Below are 18,960 nucleotides of genomic sequence, written 5' to 3'. Positions count from 1 at the left end.
CCCAAGCTCAAGAGATTCTCCCACCTCAACCTCCTGAGTAACTGGGACTACAGTCATGAACTACCATGCCCGGTTAATTGAAAAAAAATTTAGTAGAGACAAAGTATCATTATGTTGCCCGGGCTGGTCTCTACCTCTCTTGTTTTCCAGGTGGGAAAATGAATGGAGATAAAACTATTTCTTCCTCCCTTGTGAGGGATAGTACCTGAATTGTATTTGTTTTCTTTTTGGTTCGGCTGTCCACTTCCAGGTGAAGTTGAGCATGGATGATATGATGTTTGTGAGCCTTGCAGCCTGATCATGTTGTACCCATATTATATGCTATACCACTGCAGTGATCAAGCTTCTCTAAAACCACCGCTGCCTTCATACCACTCAAGGAGAAGACAAATATAGTTGGTCATTGGAAGAACCAACAGGATTTTATAGGATAAGTAGATGTTTCTTAGGGTTCTTGAAATCTGAAAATGATTGACATTGCTGTGTTAAAGGAACATATCTTGGGTCCCCAAAATCACTAAGTTAGAGGGAAAATTCAAACTGGAAACTGCTTAGGGCAAACCTGCCTCCCATTCTATTAAAAGTCATCCTTCTGCTCACTGAGATAAATACATATCTGATTGCCTCCTTTGAAAAGGCTAATCAGAAACTCAGAAGAATGCAATCATTTGTCTCTCACCAACCCGTGACCTGGAAGACCCCGCCCCACTTTGAGTTGTCCCACTTTTGTTTTGAGTTGTCCCACTTTTGTTTTGAGTTGTCCCGCCTTTCCAGACTGAACCAATGTTATATATGTTGATTGATGTCTCATGTCTCCCTAAAATGTATAAAACCAATCTGCGCGCTGACTACTTTGAGCACATGTTGTCAGGACCTCCTGAGGCTGTGTCACAGGCGTGCATTCTCAACTTTGGCAAAATAAACTTTCTAAACTAACTGAGACCTGTCTCAAATTTTAGGGGTTCACATTTGGTAACCACGGAGGGATTCTGAGTGGAGATGTCCCTGACTTCTGACAAATCTCCTATTGGTGCTTGGTACCAGCATGAGCTAACTTTATGGCTCAAACCAATAGGACAATTTGCTGAGGTCTGGGAGTTACCCTTCCAGAGAATCCCTGATCTCCAAAAAGTTGGTCAAGATCTAAAGTTTATTTTGCTGCACACTTTTTTTTTTTCTTGCTTCCAACAAGGAAGGCAAGATTTCTGTTTCCAAGGCAATGGAAAGCAGGTAACTCCTTTATGGAGTTGGAGTTTGTTCCCAGCTGGGAAGATGAGTTCAAGTATTTTTCCTGTGTCTAGGATGTTAGAAAGCAGTCTTCAGCCTGAGATCCATCTCTGGGTAAGTAGCTGAATTGTGGTTTTGTCTTGGCTAAAGTTCAACAACCAGCTTATCATTGGAGCACTCAGTGATCATATTGTTGGGCTTTGTTGTTGTTTGTTCCAGTCTTTCTCCCACCAGATTTCATCAACTCTACCTGACTTGGACAAATCCAAGTGAGGATTGCAAATGACGGGTAACAAGACCTCTCTAATTTGGCTAAAATTCCTCATAGCTCCAAAATTAAAAAAAGAGAAAAAACAAGAAAACCATATGTTTGGTTTCTGTGTATGCTTCTTTTCTTTAAAAAAGAAAATTGTTCTTTTGTTTACTTTTCTTCCACCCTATACCTCCTTCCCCCTTTGCCATCTGAAGTACCAAAAAATCTAGGGAAAGCTTCTAATAACCTGAACCCCTTTAAAGAACTTAGGACAAAGTCACCACTCATCCCGTTTTGGGGTGTTTTGTTTTCTTTGTGGAGTTTCAAGAGTCATGGGCAGATTCTTTTTAGGTCTAAAGCTCTGTTTTCCTATATTGCATGACCTGACCTCTTTGGCTTTTGGAGTGCCAGAGATGACTTTGCACTGTAAGGGAATTTGTCCTTGGCATGTATAATGGTGTATGAGAGTTAGGATGAGAAGAGGAAGTGGTCTTGGCTGTTTTTTTTTTTCTTTTCTCTTTTAGGAAGTTGTTGTTTAAGGATTCTAATTCTAGTTCAGAGATGCATTCTAAAGGGTCTTCTCTATTGCTTTTTCTTCCAAATTTAATCTTAATTTGGTTTGTCTGTAAACATTTGCATGAGGAACTCAACTGTTGTTTTCATAGGTTAATGAGAGACTGAATTTTCTCAGTGCTGAAGAGAAAGGGCACTTGCTCCTCCCAGCCAAAAGGCACCCCTGGGTGACCAGAGGCCTTGTAGGAAGGTCTGGGGTGTTGATCCCCCACTACATGCAGTGATCCTGTAGGGAAATTCCCAACAAAAATTGATTTTAAAAAGTGAATCATCCAGCAAATGCATATAAGGTCTGATCACTCGGCATTTTGAGTCCTCTCAGAGGTCATGGACATTTGGAGAGAGAAACGGAGACGCTAAGAAGGTGTAAATGACTCAGTGGTGACACACTGTGGAGCCTTGCCCACAAGAAGCACATATCAATCCACCACATGAAAACCATAAGCCATAGCTCAGTTCCTCCTTTTAAGAAAAAAAAAAAAAAAAAAAAAAAAAGCAGGAAACAAATAAACAATGAGGAGAAAACAAGGGGAATGACCCACTTTCGATCATCTGTAGGTTTTATGGCACCTCTACACTAAAAGTTCCTAGGTTTCCCTTTTCTTTATTTTCTCTTCTGCTTGCTTTAAATCTGCTGTTACTTTTCTACTGAGATAAAACCACTGTTTGGACTTAGTAGTATTTTTTTTTTTTTTTTGTAAGCTGGGAAATTTGCATTTATCTCGTGGCTAAAGTACTGAAGTGAAAACTATAGCATCTTTGTGTGTGTGTATGTGTGTATGTGTATATATTTGAAGGCCTTTATAAAAGACTTCTATAATTGTATGTTCATTTGGCAATTAAATTTGTTTTAATTTCCCTCTAGCCCACCAGACTTTCTTTTTCTACCTTATGATGCAACTTTTGCTATCTTATTTTCACCTGAGTTGTTTCCTTTAATATGCAAATTTAAGGCTATTAAGCTGACAACTGCCTAGGGTAAAATTTTTAAAAAAGGGAAAAAGGCCGGGCGCGGTGGCTCAAGCCTGTAATCCCAGCACTTTGGGAGGCCGAGACAGGCCCGGATCCGCGAGGTCCAGGAGATCGAGACCATCTGAAAAAAGCTAGCAGTTGAAACCCGTCTCTACTAAAATTACAAAAACTAGCTGGTGAGGTGAAATTTGAGAGCCTGTAAGTCCCAGCTACTCAGGCCTGAGGCAGGAGATGGCATGAACCTGGGAGGCGGAGCTTACTGTGAGCTGAGATCCAGCCACACACTCCAGCCTAGGCTGACAGGAAAGCTGAGACTCCGTCTCAAAAAAAAAAAAGGGAAAAAAAGAGGTCTTTGTGAATCTATAAGACGTGCTTCTATCAGCATGCCTAATGCATTGGTATGTTTATGTGTTGTGTAAACAATGTTTTACTACTAAAATTATATAAAAGAGCTCTATTAATTGGCTTAAAAAATAATAAAAGTGCTTAAATCAGATACTAAAGAAAAAAGAGTAGTCAAATGCTTTTTCAAGTTCACCTGACTTCAGTAAAATCTTTAATAAATAAACTGACTTTAAAATTATTGGTAAAATAATATTAGAAATGTCTTAAGAATTTGCCAATATACTTGTTTTTGCATTTATTAATCAAGCAATATCATATTTATCCCTGCCAAACACTGTAAGGTGTCAAAATTTGGCACAGGGGTTACAAAACTATACACCTAGCCCAAAACAGAATGATCTTTGTTTGTGTAATCTTTAATAGATAAGACATTTATATTAGTTTAATTAAACTTGCTACATCTTGAATTTAGTAAGATTACCATAAATTTTTTTTTTTTTTGAGATGGAGTCTCACTCAGTCACCCAGGTTGAAGTGCAGTGTTGTGATCTTGGCTCACTGCAACCTCTGCCTTCTGGGTTCAAGTGATTCTTGTACCTCAGCCACCTGAGTAGCTGGGACTATAGGCACCTGCCACCACATCTGGCTAATTTTTGTATTTTTAGTAGAGATGGGGTTTCACCATGTTGGTCAGGCTGGTTTTGAATTCCTGACCTCATGTGACCCACCCACCTTGGCCGCCCAAAGTGCTGGGATTACAGACATGAGCCACCACTTTCAGCTGATTACTCTAACTTTTAATCTTGTAGCTTTAGACAATCTAGTCCAAAGGCAATAAGGTTTCTATCATCTTTGTTACAAAGCTGAACTCTAAGTTCCTCCCAAAGTTAGTTCAGCCCACACCTAGGAATGAACAAGGACAGCTTGGAGGTTAAAAGCAAAAGGAAGTCAGTTAGGTCAAATCTTTTTTACTGTGTCAGTTATAATTTTGCAATGGTGGTTTCATAACTTAAAATAATGACTATCATAGTTTTCACAAATAATCTAGGTAAACAATTAAAGTAACTATGTAAATGTAATAGGATAAATTCTTATAGATAAATTCATCATAATTTAGGATCTGAATAAATAATAAATATTTCATTATTTGGGTATTTGCTAATGAAAATATAATTGTAGAAAAACATTCTTTCTAAAAAATAAAAAGTTGGGTCCTTTTAAAAATGGTGAACAATTTTTGTCTAATTCAAAGCTTATTTAAAGGTCATGTATAAAACAAGGTAAAAGAAACCAGAAAATGAAAAAAATGTAAAGAAAGTTATAAGAATAAACAGTTTTTTTTAAAAGAAAGCTGAAAGAGAAATAATTTCATATAAGAAAGAATGTTGTATAGTAAATTTAGTCCTAGAGTAAAATGACTGACTGTTTAAGAGGGAGGGATGTTTAGCATAAACCAGAAAGTCCAAGCATGTCATGAATAGTCTGTGTAAGTCCCAAGAAGAGGATTTATATATTTTTTTAAAAAACAAACTTTTATACGATCAAGTTGTCACATTACTATTAAGTGTTAGTTTGCTCAGAAAAAAATTAAGATTAAAAAGTTTTTAAATAAAGATGATTACATCTGTGTATCTCTCTGTATGCACTTTTAAAGTACTTGTGACATTGAGTTACAGGGCTTTGACTCCTGGGTCTAAAAAGGATACAAGGTCCTGCTAAATTTTAAACACTGAAAGCAATTAAAGCCTCATATTCAGGCCTAGTAGAAGATGCCAATCAAAATAAACTGCATTCTTGAAACACAGGCCAGAAATTAAAGCTATTCAACTCCTTAAGGCCCAGGGACTATCTCAGAGGAGATGGGTGTATGAGATTGCAAAGACCGATTTTGAGAGAGAAAATATGTTGCTTCTCTGTAAATTACTCATTAATGTCAAAGGCACACTGAGGCAAGACCATCATATAGGCCCATGCCAGATTAGCAAGATTTTCCTGAACCATTAAGTGACTCCCAAATAAAGGTTATAAAGGTTATGAAAGGCTAATGGAAGTTTTATCTTATGGTCAAGATTAAAATTTTATATACTGTGGCTGGGCGCGGTGGCTCAGGCCTGTAATCCCAGCACTTTGGGAGGCCAAGGTGGGCAGATCATGAGGTCAGGAGATCAAGACCATCCTGGCTAACACGGTGAAACCCCGTCTCTACTAAAAATACAAAAAATTAGCCGGACGTGGTGGCCGGCGCCTGTAGTCCCAGCTACTCGGGAGGCTGAGGCAGGAGAATGGCATGAACCCGGGAGGCGGAGCTTGCAGTGAGCCGAGATGGTGCCACTGCACTCCAGCCTGGGTGACAGAGCAAGATTCCATCTCAAAAGAAAAAAAAAAATTTATAGACTGTTTATAAAATTTTGAAAAACAAACGTAGTTGGCTTCATGCTGTTTTTATTAGGGCTTATCATTTGGAAAATTAAATCTCCTCTCTCAAAGAATGAAGGTTTTTGCCTTTTTTCAAAAAAAAATCCTTGAGTTATCACTTCAGTCAACTGAATGACTTATTTTACAATAAACTGTGATATCAAGTATTTTAAACATTTGATATTTGATAACCTTTCCAAAATCAAATTACAAATTATGTCTATTTCTGATCTAATTAATCTTTTAAGATATTACATTCCCTAAAGTCCAAAAATGACATAATTTGGCTTGTTTAGCGTAAAAATTATACAGAAAGCATTGTCAAATATGAAACGGTGTTTGGTTTTCTTTAGGGCATATTTGTATAAATATGTTATTGGTATGTGTTCCAAAAACATGGGACACTCCTATAACTCTGATACAACTTAGTGTACATTATCAGTAATAATTGGGTAATAAATTTCCTTTTCAATTTCATCTTTTACTATGGCTCCCCTAAAACATTTGGTAATGCAGACAATTTTTGTCTTGTTTTGGTCCTCCTTAGAAGGTAGTTTTATAATCAGCTACAGAACTCTAACAGGTGTTCTTAAATGCAGGTTTCTGGTAACTTTGGAGATTGTGACATTAGAATAGAGGAAAGAATGGTATATAAAGCAGAACAGGATATAAATATGAACTGAACTGATATAAGACTAACCCTTTTAAATTTTTGCTTAAGAGATTGCTGATCCTTTGTTTTGTTTTTCAGAGTCAGGAAAACTTTTAAACTACTTACAACTTTTAACAATTGAGTAAAGTATACTTCTATGAACAAAATTTGAGCATATTTGTTTGTCTCTACCGGTTTTCTCAAGAATTTGGAAACTATTTGTGAGTATTCTTAACTTATGACAATACAGTTATTTGCATAAGTTCAATGAGAATTTGTTTTCATCTGTAACAGGACACAATAGGAGAAACTGGTTTTTACCAAGGCTTTGACTGAAAAGGTGTGCTTTTCTTCAAGGAATCCAGCTTGACTTATGGAACTACTAAAAGCCATTTGGAAAAACTGGCCTCATGCCTTTGTCTACAGAGCCTCTGTACAGGGGTCCTGTCCTGTGATAGGTAAAGAATGTTACTTTCTGACAGGCTCAGGAGCCCCAAGCTTATCTTGGAACCTCAAGAAGAGATGATTACCCAACTCATAGGTATTTGGTGGCACAAACCCATGGATGGGGTTTGCTTTGAAAAGTCTTATCTAAGATTCCTCCTGTGGAACACAGTTCCATCATAGCCAACTTAAAAGCCTATGTAAAAAATAATTTTTCTTGCTGCACTGTATACAAATTATTAGGCCAAGTATAATAAAGCAAATCAGTCCTACCATGATTTGTCTTTAGTAAAAGTGGGAAACTGGAGAAAGGAAAACTATGTTTCAAAAACTATAGTACACCTGTTGTTAGATTCTAGTCTTCCCTAGTGTTTTTCAATTGTTATTATTTTCTACATTTTGAAATGAATTCTAATTTTTCTTGGCTGTAAGTCTTCAAAATAATGTTTTTAATTTTTTACTTTCTTTTTAAATTTTTTTCCTAATTTGGAGTCATTGAAAACTAAGCTGTGCTTTTGTAAAGCCTTGCAAACTGAAGCTGACAACTTAAACTTCAGAAGAAAATAACAACAACCTATTTACATACATAAGCCACTTTCATACCTGCCTACTAATATATGGAATTCAGGGTAATGTGGACTATATCTATTTTCCAGGATTGTTATTTTGTTTGTTGTTGTTTTTCTCCCTTCCTCCCCCTATTTTCTTTTCACAGGACATGAGACTTAACAGTCTTCTAAAAGTGAGCTTTCCTAACAAATGAGGACCTACTCATAGCCATGAGAGATCAGACAAAACCTGGGACCACAGACTCATTTTCTTCTGAAATGCTTTGTCTGAAAGATTTTTAAAAAGAAAAAGGGGGAAATGTGAAAGGAAAATATCTTTGGCCCCCAAAATCACTAAAATAAAAGGAAAATTCAAGGTGCTTAGGGTAAACTTGCCTCCCATTCTATTCAAAGTCATCCCTGTGCCTACTGAGATAAATGCAAATCTGATTGCCTCATTTGGAAAAGCTAATCAGAAACTCAGAAGAATGCAACCATTTGTCTCTCACCTACCTGTGACCTGGAACACCCCTCTCTGCTTTGAGTTGTCCCACTTTTGTTTTGAGTTGCCTTGCCTTTTTGGACTGAACCAATGTTCGTTTTACATATGTTGATTGATGCCTCATGTCTCCCTAAAATGTGTAAAACCTAGCTGTGCTCCGACCACCTTGGGCACATGTCCTCAGGACCTCCTGCGGCTGTGCAAGGGTGCACATCCTCAACCATGGCAAATGAAATGTTCTAAATTAACTGAGACTTGTCTCCAGTTTTCAGGCTTCACGGCTGGTTCTTACATTGTGACTAATTTGTAGTATGGTCTTCTTTTAGCACATTCATATTTAGAAAACCAAGGGGAACCTATAAATTTTTTTCTATCATTCAGATTTCTTTAATTATCTGCTTTGAAAAAATATTGGCTTCCGACCAATATTTTGCTGCATCGGCTTGAATTTTTCGTTATATTTTTTCTTTTTTTTTTTTGCCAACACAATGAAAGAATATAAACCCTTTTTATTAAGAAGGCAGATTTGAATAAAGTGTTAACATGCATTGAAAATAATTCTTTAACATTCCTTTTTAATTTAATGAGGCACTTTTTCAACCTTTAGCCATCACCTAGACTGCTTTTGAATACACAGCAAAAAGCAGGCAGATGTCAGAAAATAAAATGGCAAACCGCATTTGAAGGTTATTCTTTAGAATACATTTTGAAAGCAAATAAGACTTCTAAAACCCAAACCTGAATTCTTCTGAGCTCTTTTTGTAACAACAGAGCACCTTCATTTCCCTTTAACTTAGTCTTAACAGCACCCCTCTCTCCCAGCTGGGTATGCAGTGTTGACTCTCACTGAGATTCTTGCTGAGTTATTTCTTTTATGGGATCTGACCTGCTGCCGGAGCTAGTCAACATCTCATTTCTTATTTGGGTCTTCTCTCTTTTATATCAGCTCTGCCCCTGGGGTTCTGTTAGCTTAACTGCTCTAGATCCTCTGAAAGAGCTGAGGGAGAAGGCAGCCCCCAGCTGGTATCTATTCCCTCATCAATACCAGCAAGCTCCTCTTCCCTGAAAATATCTCTTTACCGCTAGTGTTTTCTAAAATAGGTCTCAATGTCAATAGTTTTATTTAGGGGAAAAAATGCTTTCTGGTCAAATAAATAAATAAATTTGGGAACTGCTCACTTAAAATTAAATTGGTTTCTTTATTGCAGAACAGTTCCAAGCTTTTAATATGCTAATGTGCATTGTGAATCTCTTAGAAGATGATGTAGTATACAACCCAACCCATTTTAGTGCAAAGCATTATTATTATTATTATTATTTCTAGGAGTATGTTTTGGGACTATGTTTAGTCCCATTATTTCTGGGAGTATGTTTAATGAAACTATGACTTGTTAAAACTCATTTTACTTTTTCTATTTTTTTTGCTCAGTAGTTTCCAAACTTTAGCTATTCAAATATCAAAGTTGTAATTCTTGCCAACAGTTTTCTTTAAATCAACTCATTTTTTTTTGCTAAAGTAAATATATATTTGAAAAGAAAACCACAATGAATGAAAAATTGGAATTACCTGCCATAAATGGAAAGTAACTATGAAAATAAGTAAAATAAAGCAATGTTATTTAAAAGACAAATTGAAAAAATAAATAAAAATCAAGTAGTGGAATTCAGGAGTAATATATTTAGCTGATTTATAGAAATTTGTGTCTTTTTAAGAAGAATAGAGCCAATAATAATCAAAGAATGATAAAAGCAATCTGTTCGCTTATTTTGGATGATTATGAGGATTCATCAGTAAGAGTATTCTGTTTTTTGGGGGGATACAAAATCTTGATTCCTCTGCGTACATAGCCAAACTGACCAAAAGTTATTGAAACATTTTCTGAGAAAGGGGTGTATACTAAGAATTGGTTTCTTTTTGAATTTTTTTCTTTTAGCCAGTCGTTTGATTCCTTACCATATTTTTGTTTCCCGTTTAGTAAAAATTTTCAAACACAGTATTGTAGAAAGGTACAGGAAATATACACATCACCATCTTCCATAGTCAATAAATGTAGTAGTCAGTGTTCTCAAGAGAAACAGAAGCAATAGGGCATATATAGATATGTAAGAGAAAATCCATTATGGGGATTTGCTTATGTGACTCTGGAGGCTAAAAATCCCCATAATTTGCCATCTGCAAACTGGAGAACCAGGAATGTTGGTGATGTAATTCAGTCTAAGTTCAAAGGCCCAAGAACCACACAGGGGTGGAGGTGAATGGTGGTGCTGGTGTTAAGTGCCAGTGCCCAAAGGCCTGAGGACCAGGAGCTCCAATGTCCAAGGGCAGAAGAAGATGGATGTCCCAGCTCAAAAAGAGAGGGAGCAAATTTGCCCTTCCCTGGAGTATTGGATGATGTGCACTCTCTTTGGTGAAAGCAGCATCTTCTTTTCTCAGTCTACTGATTTAAATGCTAATCTCTTCCAGAAACACCCTCATGGACACACCAGAAATAATGCTTTACCAACTATCTGGGCATCCCTTAGCCCAGTCAAATTGACCCATAAAATTAGCATCACAACAATATTTACTTTTAAAAATATATGCCTCATTTCTCAGCTGAATTATTTTTATTTCAATTTGTATTTGCATATACATTATTGCTGAACTACTTTAAAGTAAATTAATAAAATGATGTCATTATATGACATTCCTAAATTTTTCTACATGTATCTTCAAAAATAATATTTTTCTGCTAGTCACAATATCATATCCGTATCTATCAAACATTAGTAATTTTTCAACATTATCTAATATTTAGCTCATATAAAAAACTTTTGTTCAATCAAAATTTTGTTACAAGAAGCTATTGAATGACCTCTACGTGAACTTCTTTCGAGAATGTCATGTTATTTGGTACTGTCCAGAAGTGATGAAAATAGTATTCCTTATCTATTCTCTACTGCTGTTTAATTTGGAGAAATACTGATGAAGCCTTTCTATAAATATTTCCAGTTATACTTTATAACATTAAAAATATTTTCAATGACTTTTTCAGATGACTTGATAAATGAAACATTCAATCTGTGATGGTTAAGTTTTAGATGTCAACTTGACTGGGTTAAGGGATACCTAGAGATGATAAAGCATAATTTCTGGGTATGTCTGTGAGAGTATTTCTGGAAGAGGTTGGTATTTGAATTAGTGGACTGAGTATGAAGATCTGCTTTCATCCAATGAGAGTGGGCACCATCCATATTGCTGAAGGCCCAGATAGAACTAAAAAGAAGGAAAATTGGGTTTGACAGCTTCTGAAAGGCAAGAATAAAATAAAAGAAGACTTTCCTACTATGACTGGGGAAGTCACAAATGGTATATGAACTCTGGAACGGAAATAACACTACTATTAATACAGTCCAGAAAGAGAGAGAGACCCAAGCAAAGGCCTCCTGAGAATGACTGAACAGAGGCTTAGCAGTAAGTCTCTAGAAGGACCAACATTTTAATTTTAACCTTGAAGGAAAATCAGACAACTCACACAGGCTCTATCTCTCTCCTCCCATTCCCCACTTTCAACTGTGGCATGAAATAAGCCTGAGGACAGGAGGAATTGTTTTATTTGGCTGGCTTGGTTTTGTTTTTAAATTGTATATTAATTTATATGTTTTAAGTACTATATATACTCTGCTGTTAGTCCTAAACTCACTTTTCTTGTACTGTACTTGGCCCAATTATGTTACCTTCCTGGCCCGGGCAGACATTTGAGATAGAGATCCTTGGTCTACTAATGGGGTTAAGTGAAGAATAATGCAGGCTAGGAGAAATAACATCTTGGGACCTGAATCTGCAAAAAAACTTACTGGCAGAAGAAAGGCAAAATCGGGTGAAACTAATTTGGCCTATTTAATAGTTTTGCTGAGGCCTACACAGAGCTATCTCTTCTATCTGCTACATAAAATTGTTTCCTGTTCTATTCACTCAAATTCCAAAAAAGTCACAAATAAAGAGAAAACACAAACTGCTGATTGGCTTCTAAAACCTTCCAGATGAAAAGGCTGGAAAGTGATGTGTATCTATACTTACACAATGAAGCCTCATGTGGAAGATATTAAAAAGTAAAAATGCTACATTAGGCCAGACCATCATATTGTAAGCCCAGTTCTCTGCCACTGATTTCAACAGCTGTAGGGAAGAGATTTTACCTTTAGCATAATAAAATCTTAGCCTTGGGAGGGAAATAGATTTCATAAATGAGGAAACCAAGTGAGTAATTCTTTCCCAGGTCTCACAAATTGTGACAAAATGGCAGTATAAGAACAAAAACTCTGGTTGACAAACTTCCAGTTGCTCTTTTCACTGTACAATATATGATGGAAACATAATAGTTTGGCTCAATTTATTCAAATTATTGGTCTATATGACCTATAGTTACCAGGAGTTCTTACTTCATTTCTTCCTGAGAAAAGTTTTTGGCCTTTGGAATTCTGGGAAGGTGTATGTACATATAATAAAGATTTAACTTTAACTAACATTTAGGTTGTATATCCACAGGAAAAGTGAAACGGAAATTTCACCTTGTCATTTGACCAATTTAGGGAAAAATGAAAATAATCTGCTACTGAAGGAGAAGAAAAGGGTGTTCAAAATTGATTATTGATGTTGATTCAACCTGTTTGGTCTTTGCCTAATTCCTCTTTTTTCTTTATATAAATGGAGACAAGAGTGATAAAAATAAGTCAGGGTCAGCTAGTTCAAACTATATGACTTGATTCAGATATTTGGTCTCTCAGTAGAAAACTTGAGAATAAACAAATCCACTCTCTAAGTTTCTGTTTTAGTGGACTCCAATTCAATTTGCATACTTCCAGAACCAGTTACATCACAGCAGAAAGCATGGAAAGCTTGGATTATCTTTAGAGCATTCACCAATTTGTTCCTGGGTTCATTTGATCTTTAAACAAATAATTGTTGGTGTCAATGAAATGTTTATGAATAAAGATAAATAAGATGAATATGTTGCTCTTAAGAAGCCTATGGCTTACTGATGGGGTTAAAATAAGCATAGGAATTTCTATCATTCCAAGTAGACCGTAACAATGGAAGATATCAGTTAAAAATAGGACTGGGGGAATCAGATAAATCTTAGAAGGGGAGATTGATTTGGTCTTGGATTTTGAAAGACGAATAAGATTTCTACAGGCTTTAAATCACATGGGTTTCTCAACTTAGAATGGCTACCCTATATCTTACTAAAACGTCAATAATTATTTGAACAAGTACTGTTTGAATGCCTATGATATTCTATGAAAAAATTCTATTAATCCTTTACAGCTCAGTTAATAATATCACATCTTACCTGAGCTTTGTATGAGCATCTCAGCAAAGATTCCTTCCTTGTTTGTGTTTCTGGTCTACTTAATTCATGCTGAGTACTTTGCATAAACCACATACGTAGAACTGTGTGCATTTATGTGTATACTCATTTTCTCTGTTTGACTTATAAACTCTTTGAAGACAGAAATGACTTTGTATGTTTTTTTAATTTTGCCCAGCACTTAGTACAGAATAGGAGTTTCAAAAAATTGATTGAATAAAATGAACCAGGCAATTATCAAATCTTCATTTTCTGTATGTGTGGGGAAATTGTCTGTGTCTATGTCAGTCATTTATGTCTTCTTCATGACAAATAATACCACCATGGTCAACCCACCACAAGCCATGTTTCAGATAGTTGAAAATCAAATGATCAGATAGACAGAGTTTGAATTTCGCTATTGTCTGTAATGTATTCTGGGTACAACTTAGTTTATTCTAATACCTAGTTTTTATAGAAATAGTTTGAACTTTTATGTAAAACTATTTTGTAAAGACAATAAAATGTAATCTTTGTAGAAAATTACATAAAGATATGTAACTTTGAATTCATAGAGCTTCAATTTTTTTGTCACAGTATATTCATGTTAACTCTTAAGAGCTTCTAAACTCAGAAAGCTTTGGAGATTAAACACTGAAAGATTTTGTGCAGAAGAATGCTCAGGGGCTGAAAAAATAAAGCACCTCATCATTTTCTACATGTACCCATCAGCTAAAGCCTTTCCTATTGCCATATAAAAATTACTGAGGTAAGTTGTCTGGCTTCCACTTTGTTCCCCAATCTGCCAGCGGGGTTTAAACTCAGACTCTGAAGGATGTGTGTGACATACACTATTTTAGTCTGCCAGAATTGACTCTACCAACATATCTACCATCAAAATAAGATAGCTTTAGAGACTAAATCAGCTTTATTGTCTGAGAGGCCATTCAGATACCATGAAGCATTCTGAATAATAAAAGCTAACAAAACTCAGAGTATATGCTGTCATACTTAAGAATCTTAAGAGGTAGTTACTTTTAGTATCAAACAAATGAGAAAATTAAAGCTCAGAATGTTTCTGTAAGTTGCCCAAGGTCATGTAGTTGGTGAACAGTGAAGCAATGATTTGAACTCAGGCAGTCTAACTCTATGCCCACTATATTAATCTCTAAGTTATTTTGCCTGGTGGAATTCCACCTCAAAATTTTACATGATACATTAAGAATACACCCAATTTCCTCTGAGAAAATAAACTAACCTTAGAAATAGATTCCGTTCTAGGTTATAGATTTTACTACAAGTTTGTTTTTGAACCTGCATGAAATAGACCCTGGTATAATTAAGTGTTACATAAATATCCCCTGAATGAAGGTATAAATAAATAGCATACCCCTATGGTGTTCCCTTCTTTGTTCCACTCTTCACTGAAATTTTCATTAACTCCTCAGTTTGATTCAGGGTAGTATGTAGTCAATGGAATTTCAGTGAATACTCCCCTCTTCTACTCAAATGCTGCCTGGGAAAGAAAAGCATTTGGATGTGAGTATTAGCAGAGTATTTTCTATGAACTCTATTACATTTGTAAAATTGCTATTAATTTTCCTCAATCCACTGCCATTTTAAGAAGTACTGGGATGTGATTATACAGCAATTTACTTGCTAACTTTGCCTTTTCCATCAACAATGTAGATACATAATTAAACTATGTGCTCTGGGGAAAAGACACTTTTAAGTACAGAGGTAAAAGCAAATTTTTTCTCAAGAAAAGAGTACAAAAACCAATTTAAATACCAAGTTAATGTTAGTATGTTAATATCAGTATGCACTTTGGCAAGAGTATATTTGAATAATTTGTTTCCATAGTGCTTTTTAATTTATTGACAGTGTGTTGTTGAAGTCTAATTGATCAGGTTCTGAGCCATGAGATCTTAATATATTACATAAAATAATTTAAAAAATCAATAATCATTTAATTATTTAGATATAGTGCTTATAAAAGTGACAAAAATCTCTCATGATGATTTGGAAGGATGATATACTACATACTGTAACATAATTTTTAGGTTTTTAAAGCTGCAGATAAGACACAGTCATTCTTTTTTTTTGAGACGGAGTCTTGCTCTGTCACCCAGGCTGGAGTGCAGTGGCCGGATCTCGGCTCACTGCAAGCTCCGCCTCCCGGGTTCACGCCATTCTCCTGCCTCAGCCTCCCGAGTAGCTGGGACTACAGGCACCCGCCACCTCGCCCGGCTAGTTTTTTGTAATTTTTAGTAGAGACGGGGGGTTTCACCGTGTTAGCCAGGATGGTCTCGATCTCCTGACCTCGTGATCCGCCCGTCTCGGCCTCCCAAAGTGCTGGGATTACAGGCTTGAGCCACAGCGCCCGGCCGACACAGTCATTCTTAATTTGCAGCAGGCATAGGATGAGCAGACGCAAATTAATCTGAATTCCCTGGAAGTCATTTTTATACTAGTTTCTTTGGCATTTCCCATTCATAAATACATGCATCCTATTACATTTATTTGCATTTAGCTGCAGGCTAGTAGAAAACCTATTTTAAAAATATGATGCTAAGCTCTGCTTGATTATTTGGCAGTGTATATCTCACAAGACAAAGCCACTGTGAGCTATAAATGTGAGGCACAGAGAAACTAAACACACGCAAGATGCCATCCATGACTCTTTTTCTATGGCTTGGTTATGTCACACAGATCATAGGCTGGAAGGAAGATTTTCCCATTTTCTTTCCCCTACCACTTTTTACACTGGTAACATGGGTCAATATTGCTTTTCTCTGTAAGCCAATTTACACTTGGAAATGAAGTGAGCATTCAGCAGGAAAAGAAGGGAAAGTATTCTGCTTTGTAGCATCTGCCAGGACTAATTTTTAAATTTATTTTGGCTGCTATAACAAAAAGCTATAGACTGGGTAGTTTATAAACAACATAATTTTATTTCTCATAGTTCTGGAGACTTGGAAGTCCAAGATCAAGCTGTGAACAGATTTGGTGTCTGGTGAGGGCCTGCTTCCTGATTCATAGACGGCACCATCCAGCTGTACCCTCACATGGTGGAAAGAATGAGGCTGCTCTCTGGAATCTCTTTTATAAGGGTATTTATCCCATTCATGACTGCTCCACCTTCATGACCCAATCAACTCCCAAAGGTCCCACCTCCAAATACTATGACATTAAGGTTAGGTTTCAAAGTGTGTACTTTTTCAAGAAAGGCAGGGACAGGCAGAGAACACAAAACTTCAGTCTATAGCAGTTGGTTAACCCTTTAAGTTTCTCTAGTTTAACCTGATCCCAAATGGCGGAAGAATGCCACAGAGTTCAGAGAAGCATCTTCTAATTGTCTTTGGTCAAATCCAGGGATCCAAATCATGACAAAAGAAAATCAATCTAGAACACATAGAAAATACTTTTGAGGAGGATTGTCATAGTTTAAGATCTACCTTGCAGACCTTAAAAATTCAGTTTCTCTTTAAAGTAAATTCAAGTGACAGTTACCATCTCTCAGGCAATAGTGGACCCTGGGCATTAGTAAAGACAGTTCTCTCAGGAGCAAGGCTTAATCTATATTTCTACATGCTACATTTCCAACATCTGGGGATGGTGGAATGTTTGTTCCACAAAGAAGAGTCTCTGCCCCCAACAAAATAAGTTTCCAGGGTCCCAGTTACTGGCTTCATGTAATCATTTTAAGGAATTTTTAACTTTAATGTCCAGTGAAGGACTTTAAAAGAAAAGAAAGAAAATACAAGCAAAACAAACATACCCTTTGAACCCAGTGTCAATGGGTGTATCTAAGAATAAAATAAGTCATTCAGAGGCTTGATACAGACCAAATCTCTGTAACTTCATAATTTGTGACATGGGCATATTAGCAACTTCCAGAAATCATCAAACTTGAGCAATTGGATCTCTTTGGTGGAGAAAGATGGCGAATAGAAGTCTCCATCAATTGTCTCTCTGTAGGAACACCAAATTTAAAAAACTATCTACACAAAAAAATCACCTTCATAAGAAACAAAAATCAGGAATCATCTCAGCCACAAGCGGGTAGAGCTCTTGGGGTAGGTGCTCTTGGGGTTCCTGATTTCAGGACTTGACTTATGTATGGCATTTCTGGACCTACCCTGAGCAGGAGGGGAGCCCACTGCCCTAAGGGTGAGTCTGAGGCCAGGCAGCATTCACCATAACCTGACAGAAGAACCCTTGGACCTTAAGTGAACGTTGGCTTTGACTGGCAGTACTCCTCATGAGCCTGTGGTAATGGTGGCCATGGGGTGAGGCTCCTCTGCTTATAGAAAATGGAAAGAGCATGGGAAAGACAATGTCTTGTGATTTGAGTGCCAGTTCAGTCATAGTAGAATAGAACACCATGTAAACTTCTAAGATTTTTGACTTCAGTCCTAGGCTCCCAAACAATACCTCTGGACCCACCTGGTACCAGAGAGAACTTGTCACCCTGAAATAAAGGACACTAGTCTAGCTGGCTTTACCACCTGCTGATTGTAGAGCCCCAGGTCCTTGAGTGAACATAAGCAGTAGCCAAGGAGTGGTCACAGCAGGCCTTGGGTGAGACCTAGTACAGTGCGGGCTTCAGATCTGACCCAGCATAGTCTCAGTGATGGTGGCCACAGGAGAGCTTCTGTCATACCACCCACAGCTCCACAGCTCCAGGCAGCTCAGAACAGAGAGAGAGAGAGAGAGAGAGAGAGAGAGAGAGAGAGATATTATTTGTTTGGGGGAATATAAGGGAAGAGAACAGAAGTCTCTCCTTGGTAATCCAGAGAAATCTTATCCAAGACCAGCAAGGTGGCATCTCTATGAGTCTGCAAAAACCACAGCATTGCTGTCCTTGAAGTGCCCTCTAATGTAGCTATGGCTTAGATCACAATACCAAAGTTCTTTTGAAAACCTGGAAAGCCTTCCCAAGAAGGATAGATAGACACGAGCCCAGATTGCAAAGACTACAATAAATACCTAACTCTTTGATGCCCGGACACCAATGAACATCCAGAGGCATCAAGACCATCCAGGAAAACATGACCTCAACAGATGAACTAAATAAGGCACTAGGAACCAATCCTGGAGAAATAAGGATATGTGACCTTTCAGAGAGAAAATTCAAAATAGCTCTTTAGAGGAAACTCGATAAAATTCAAGATAACACAGAGAAGAGATTCAGAATCCCATCAAATAAATTTAACAAAGAGATTGAAATAATTAAAAATAATCGAGCAGAAATTCTGAAGCTCAGAAATTCAATCAGCATATGAAGAATCCATCACATTCTCCTAATAGCAGAATTGATCATTAGAAGAAATAATTAGTAAGCTTGAAAAGAGCCTAGTTAAAAATACATAGTCAAAAAAGATGGAAAATAATAAAAAACAATAAATCACACCTACAAGATTTGGAAAATAGTCTCAAAGGGCAAATCTAACAGTTATTTCTCTTAAAGGAGAGAGAGAGTAAGAGATAGGGGTAGAAAGTTTATTCAAATGGAAAATATCAGAAAACTTCCCAAACCAAGAGAAAGATAGCAATATCTAAGGACAAGAAGGTTATAGAACACTAAGCAAGTTTAACCCAAAGACTACCTCAAGGCATTTAATAATCAAACTCCCAAAGGTTAAGGCATTTAATAATCAAGCTCCTAAAGATCAAAGATAAAGGATCTTAAAAGC

At 36.7% G+C, this 18,960-nt stretch overlaps 1 long non-coding RNA gene across 1 annotated transcript in view; it reads left to right on the top strand.

Annotated features, from left to right (window-relative positions):
- Positions 1–2,892, top strand: part of LOC103887638 — a 154,652-nt gene extending 151,760 nt beyond the window's left edge. The window contains exon 6 of the long non-coding RNA XR_004176944.1: positions 251–2,892. This is a non-coding gene — a long non-coding RNA (uncharacterized LOC103887638). The remainder of the gene's footprint in view (positions 1–250) is intronic.
- The last annotated feature ends 16,068 nt before the right edge of the window (positions 2,893–18,960 follow it).

The sequence above is a fragment of the Papio anubis genome, chromosome 11 (assembly GCF_008728515.1).
Source record: "Papio anubis isolate 15944 chromosome 11, Panubis1.0, whole genome shotgun sequence".
Lineage (NCBI taxonomy): Eukaryota > Metazoa > Chordata > Mammalia > Primates > Cercopithecidae > Papio > Papio anubis.
Note: the sequence above shows the minus strand (reverse complement) of the source record. Positions and strands in the feature narration are given on the sequence as shown.